Source organism: Zootoca vivipara, chromosome 12 (assembly GCF_965207765.1).
Source record: "Zootoca vivipara chromosome 12, rZooViv2.hap1.1, whole genome shotgun sequence".
Classification (NCBI taxonomy): Eukaryota; Metazoa; Chordata; class Lepidosauria; order Squamata; family Lacertidae; genus Zootoca; species Zootoca vivipara.
This window is the reverse complement of record NC_142595.1, coordinates 31,604,997-31,611,041: the sequence shown is the minus strand read 5'-3', so window position 1 is coordinate 31,611,041 and position 6,045 is coordinate 31,604,997. Positions and strand designations below refer to the sequence as shown.

The following is a 6,045-nucleotide window of genomic DNA, read 5'->3' as shown; positions in this document are numbered from 1 at the left end:
CCTTCCAGGTGTTTCACATCAGTCTTCCCCCAACAAGTATGGCCACTGGTCAGTGGTGATGGGAACTGCAGTTTAAAATGTCTGGAGGGCACCAGATTGGGGAATGCTGAACTTCCCTCTCACTCTCCTTGGCCTACAAGGTGCATTCACTAATTATTCATCTGGCCAACCACTCCTGTTATTCCAGCCCCCTGCATCATACTCACTGGTATCAGCACACAAGCTCCATTTCCCGTCCTTGTCATAGTTCCTTGTTGTTGCACACCAGTAATCCCCCGAATCTTTATTTATGCAGGTGTTGAAGGTTTGGCCTTCATACACAAAGGGGAACACACAGGGTCGTCCAATATCATTACCTCCATACTCTAGACCCAAACAGAGTGAGATTATATGCATTGAAACATAGTAGTGGTGATCATAAAATACAAAATAAATAAAACAAAATGGTGAACAAGTCACACATATATGAACCTTGCCATGGATCTCCTTTACAAAGGCTTAGAAAGATAGCTACAAACCAAGGACAAATGAATTGGTCAGGAGCCTGTGAGAGCAAGTGGCAATTGCTCAATTGACAATAATGTTAAAGAAACAAGAAACTATAAAGAAATATTAAGTGAATGAATTTAGTTATATTAGATATAAAACAAGACATGGGGATAGCTGGCATTTATGCCAATTTAATATCAGTACTATTAGAAAATATGACATGTGACTTTTATGGTCTATGCCAGGCATCCCCAAACTGCGGCCCTCCAGATGTTTTGGCCTACAACTCCCATGATCCCTAGCTAACAGGACCAGTGGTCGGGGAAGATGGGAATTGTAGTCCAAAACATCTGGAGGGCCGAAGTTTAGCGCTGCCCGGTCTATGCAATCTTTATCAATTATTAGGAGGAAATATTTGTACAAAAGTGCCTCTTAGGAAAATAGTTTGAACCATTTCTTCAAATTAACATAGTGGTGATGTGTTTCATTTCTTCAGAGATCTTGTTGCTTGAAGCAACTTTTATCTGATCCTTGGACGGAGATTTGTAATAGTTCGGGCATAAGGAAATCTATACAAGCTACTGATGGTAGTCCCTAACCTCTTAAAGAGCACATAAAGAGTTCTGCTGCATCAAACCAAAGGCCCATGTAATCCTACATTTTGTTTCCACGATGTCCAATCAGATGCCTATGGAAGACCCACATCTAGCTTTAAAGTTCAAGAGAAAGATCTGTTTACATTATTACAGTAAAATGGCTATGCATATATGTGACATAGGAAACCAGAAATAGAAGAAAATACAGGTCACCTTTATTCGTACAATATTGCCATTTAGATTTGATCATTTCTTTCGTGTCAGGGTCAACTTCTGTGGCACACCACATCGCACGAGCATCATCCCTGGTGCAAGAGGAATAGGATTTACCGTTGTAAATAAATGGGCAGACACAGGCACCACCAACTGAAATGGAAACAGGGGACAAAGGTGTAAGAATAAGAACTGCAATTCATTAACTGGAAAGGGTGTAGTCATCATCGATGCATGTGCAACAGCTGTCTCAATTTCCACTTACTCAGCATTCAGTTTTGTAGACGAATTGAAGCTGATTTAAGAAAATCCAAAGAGCAGAAACTACAGCATCAATATGGATCATGGCTAATACCATGTGAATGTGGCTTCAAAAACTAGCAGTGAGTGAGCAGTGGATACAGAGCAAGGCACTACTTCTCAAGCTGTCTCCTGCGGTGGGCTGGCATTCCCCCCTCCCCAGTGTGCCACAGACTGGTACCATATGTAGTCACTGGAGCATCCCACCCAACCTGGGCTGTGGTAGCGGCACTTGGGACCAGAAGCCATGCTTTCTCAGTCCATCTCCGTGTGCTTATTTTTTTATTTATTTTGCCCACCGGTTTCCCATTAAAACCCAATCTTTACCACTGAATCAGATCGAATGGCAATTTGGGTTTTCCATGGATTGCCATTTGTTCCAAGAGTGGGTTTTCAGGGATGTCAGGTCCAAAAAAAAGCAGTCAGGTCAGATGTGGACCTGGAAAGCCCGGACCTGTGCCTAGAAATGTGGGGAAAGGTAAGCATGGGTGAGCCAATTATTATTATTATTATTAATTATTATTATTCATACCTCACCCATCGGGCTGGGTTTCCCCAGCTCCCATCACATACTAAAACATCAAACATTAAAAACTTCCCTAAACGCGCTGCCTTCAGATGTCTTCTAAAAGCAGCAGAAAACCATGCCCCATTTTGGAAAGGGAAGGATGTGGCGGTTTTAAGGGGAAAGAATTTCAGTCTACCCTTAGTTATACATGTCTGAGGTTTCGTTTAAGGGCTATGGAACCTCTATGAAGGCTGCAATCCTGTGCACACTTACCTGGGAGTAAGGCCCAGGGTTGTTTTTTCAGCCGGAACTCTCCAGAACTCACTTCCAGCACCTCTCAGGTAGGTGCCATTGCCATTATAATAGAACAAGGGAGCTGTTCATGTTGAGCTCCAGCACCTCTTTTTCTAGAAAAAACAGCACTGGCAAGCCCATTAACTCAGTTGGGCTTAATGATGGGTGGACAGACTGTAAGTCATCTTTTCCCCACTAAGACAGGATCATAGCTAAACAGAAGTTGATGCAAGTGATAGCTAGCTGTAAGAGATCCTTTGAAAGCAGAGATCAATGATCCACTAGCCTCGTTAAGATGAATCAGAAACAATCAATGGAATATTTCTTACCCACAGCTTCAGGCAACAATAGTAAGAGACCACAGGTGAGCAAGAGGAATGCCATGATGGAGCCCATCTCTTCTCTAAGGAACTCTGACGGGGAAGTACTCTTTTTATAAGCCCCACTTTGCCCTTCCTTCCTCCAACTACAGGTGACTGATGTTTGCTCAGCCACAAGAAATGGCATATGTTTATATTTCCCAACAGCAGTTCAGTGTGCCTCATTGTTTTTTGTTTCCTCTTTGTACACAATGCCAAGAACAAAGGGAAGTGGATCTTATCTTGCAATGAGTAAATCAGGAAGCTTCCTTAGAAAAGGATTACATCTGACCTGAAATCGAGAATTATTCCCTCTATGCTCCAGGAAAAGATGTCTCAACAGACAGATTCCTACTATGCCTTTGCTACCATCATGATCTGGGGAGTGGGGGGGGGGCAGGTTAAAAGCCTGTAATATGCAAATCATACATTTTTATAACATTATTTACACAGAACCTTACACAGATTTAGAAAATTACTCTTTTTAGCCTATATCTCTGGATACTGAAATTAGTACAGCAGAGAAAGGGCTTAGACCCCATTTTCAATGGGGCGCAGTCCAAACGGATTGAGGGACCTATATATACCCATACACGTGACCCAGAGCTTCCTCTTTTGGTGCATGCATTCGAAACAGCAACAGCGTATCCTCTGGGCAACTGAGAGAGAGAGCGATTTACCTTTGATGGATCGTCCTGGTGATCTCTTTCCTTTATTCCCCCTTGCTGGGGCAAGGAGAGGTTCCCAGCAGGAACAGAAGGCAGCCTCACCTCAAGCAGCCCGCGATGTTAATTATGGTCTTATTGAGCCTAGCTCGTACTCCCATTTAATTGTCCGCCTTAAGGCCATGGCTTAACAGGTACCCTGACATGGTTGCTGCTTCATATTTGTGGCTTGGATTTTCTGAATAAACACACGAGTCGTAACCGGCTGCACTCTTGCAAAAAAAGATAGTAATTCACTGTATCATATGAATTTCAACATAAATGAGTCATAAAATACAATGAATCAATTCAGTAGATCAATTCATACTGCACTCGCTTCATGGATCAGGTCTAGTCATTGGTATGTGTCTGTTCCATCTGCATCCGTTCATAAAGTCCCAGCAATAACATGTAGTTCCAGTTCCACAGAATCATATTCGAAGACAAGGATTTCCGGAATATAAACCTTGCTTCGCTGTCCTGCGCTTCATCTGATGCAAATAAATGCACTGTTGTGATGTCACACACTTTTTTTACAAAACATACCGCACTATTGATCCAACGGTTGAACGGTTCAAAAATACCCTCCGAAAATATAAATATCAATTCATCTATATACCGGCCATAAAACAGGATGTATTCACTGAATGGGTTATTATGAGCAATATGTTCTAAATCAAAATTTCTCATAAAGATGTTGGGCAGACTGGGAGCACATTTACGTAGAGCCCGTGGCTACACCTCTTTTTTTTTTTTTAATGAAGTACTTTGAACCAAACCAGAAAAAATTATTAGATAAAACTAAATAAGAATCTCCATTAAAAATGTGCTGGTGGTGAAGACTGATTATGATCCATTAGCAGTTCTTGGATTTGAGATTTTACAGTATCCAGAGGTACATTAGTATATAGGGACGACACATTCCATTAGCAATAATACTATGTGGAGTAACATGCAAATTTTCAATAAGGGTTATGTCACAGGGGCTTGCAGCTACTCTCGAGTAAAGACGCTCCAGTCCTTCTTGTCTTTAAGTGTTTTATTGTGCATACTATTTACAGTGCAAAGATACAGTACCAGAAAGCATGACTGCCTTGTCACTGTCAGAACCCTGCAATGCTTCTTTCTCCCTCGTGACCAGCATAAAAGCCTTGGCACCCCCCGAAACGCCGCCCCGTAACCCTGCGTGTGGGTGCACACCTAAATTTGGGCGCCGGACGGAGAGGTTCCCCTTCTTGGTGGTTGGAGTGGTGCATAGGCTCTCCTGCCTGTCAGAGCCCCTGTCCCACTTCCTGTTCTCCCGAGCGTGTCCAGGGGCTCTGTAGCCTCCTGGAGCCCTTCCTCCATTCCACTCCACTCCTCCTTCTCTCCTCCTGACTCACTGCTGCTGCTGTCACTTGGAGACGTACTGGTCAGGATGACCGGGGGAGGCTCCCTGTAAGGAGTCCCCCTGAGAGGTTATGATATGTTTTGTATCCTTAATGTAAGACGGGGTTTCTTTAGTGAAGGGGTGTAGAAATGTGTCACTATATTGTGCACAATTTTCCAACAATGATCCTGACACGGACACAATAGGTCTACCCGGTGGTGGGAGCACATTTTTGTGTATTTTTGGACGTGTGTAGAATATTGGCACCCTAGTGTGATCGGGACATAAAACATCCGATAAACTTTCATTTATATAGCCTAAGGACACAATGTCATTCAGAATGACCTGTAGTTTGGTTTTCACTGATGTGGCAGGATCACTAGGTATAGGTAAGTAGAAATTGGGATTACTTAGCTGTTTCTCTTCTTCCTTGATATTGTCTTGGGAGTGGGAACAAAACCTAGACCTAAATTTAATACTGGAGGTTCCTCTGGTATTACTGTCCTGTCAGATAAAGTAACCACTAAAGTGGATCTTTGTGTTCAGGGATTATTTCCTCTGGTAGGGAGTCTGGTGCACTGCGCGGAAAAAGACTGGTACATCTGACCAGATCTAAGTCTAAGTTCTCTGTCTTCATCCGAACCATTGGCACTAGATAGGCTAGAGTGTTCATAATCAGTAGGAGTGGTAGAAAGTGAAGATATATCTGATCTGTTAGACTGCCTGGGAACTAGTCCTGAAGAATTCAGCCTTAAATGAACTTTACCTGTGAAATAATCATTGCGATCTCTGCTCAACTTCTTTTTCTTAAAATTGGCTGATTCATTGGAAAATTTATTAACGTCCTGATCCAGCTTGTGAGTGAGTTTGTCAAAATCCTCCTTATGGTATTTAGTTTTTGTCCTTTGTTTTAACTCCATTAAATCTTTGTTGACCTTTTCCAAATCAATGGCAGATTGTTCTATGATCAAAAGCATTAGATCATTAGAACATTTATTCAAAATCGATACCCATTTTTAAACTAATCTCCTATTGTTCTTAAATAGAGGAGGTGCCTTAGGGATCCTAAATCCTCTAGGGATTAAGTTGTTTTTTACATGTTCAGTTAACGCTGCTGTGTGCATTTCTAAATGTACTTTTTTGTTTGACAAAGTAAGTAACAACATGTCTTCTTTTTTTAACAACTGGTCATCTTCACTGTGGAAGAAAGTAA

General features: G+C 42.0%; 1 long non-coding RNA gene across 1 annotated transcript; it reads right to left on the bottom strand.

The window, feature by feature from the left end:
• Positions 1-211: 211 nt before the first annotated feature.
• Positions 212-5,191, bottom strand: LOC132593038 (uncharacterized). Its single transcript, XR_015946692.1, has 3 exons — positions 2,730-5,191; positions 1,299-1,451; positions 212-365 (listed from the first exon to the last, which is right to left on the bottom strand). It is a non-coding gene; the product is annotated as an uncharacterized LOC132593038 (long non-coding RNA).
• Positions 5,192-6,045: the final 854 nt, after the last annotated feature.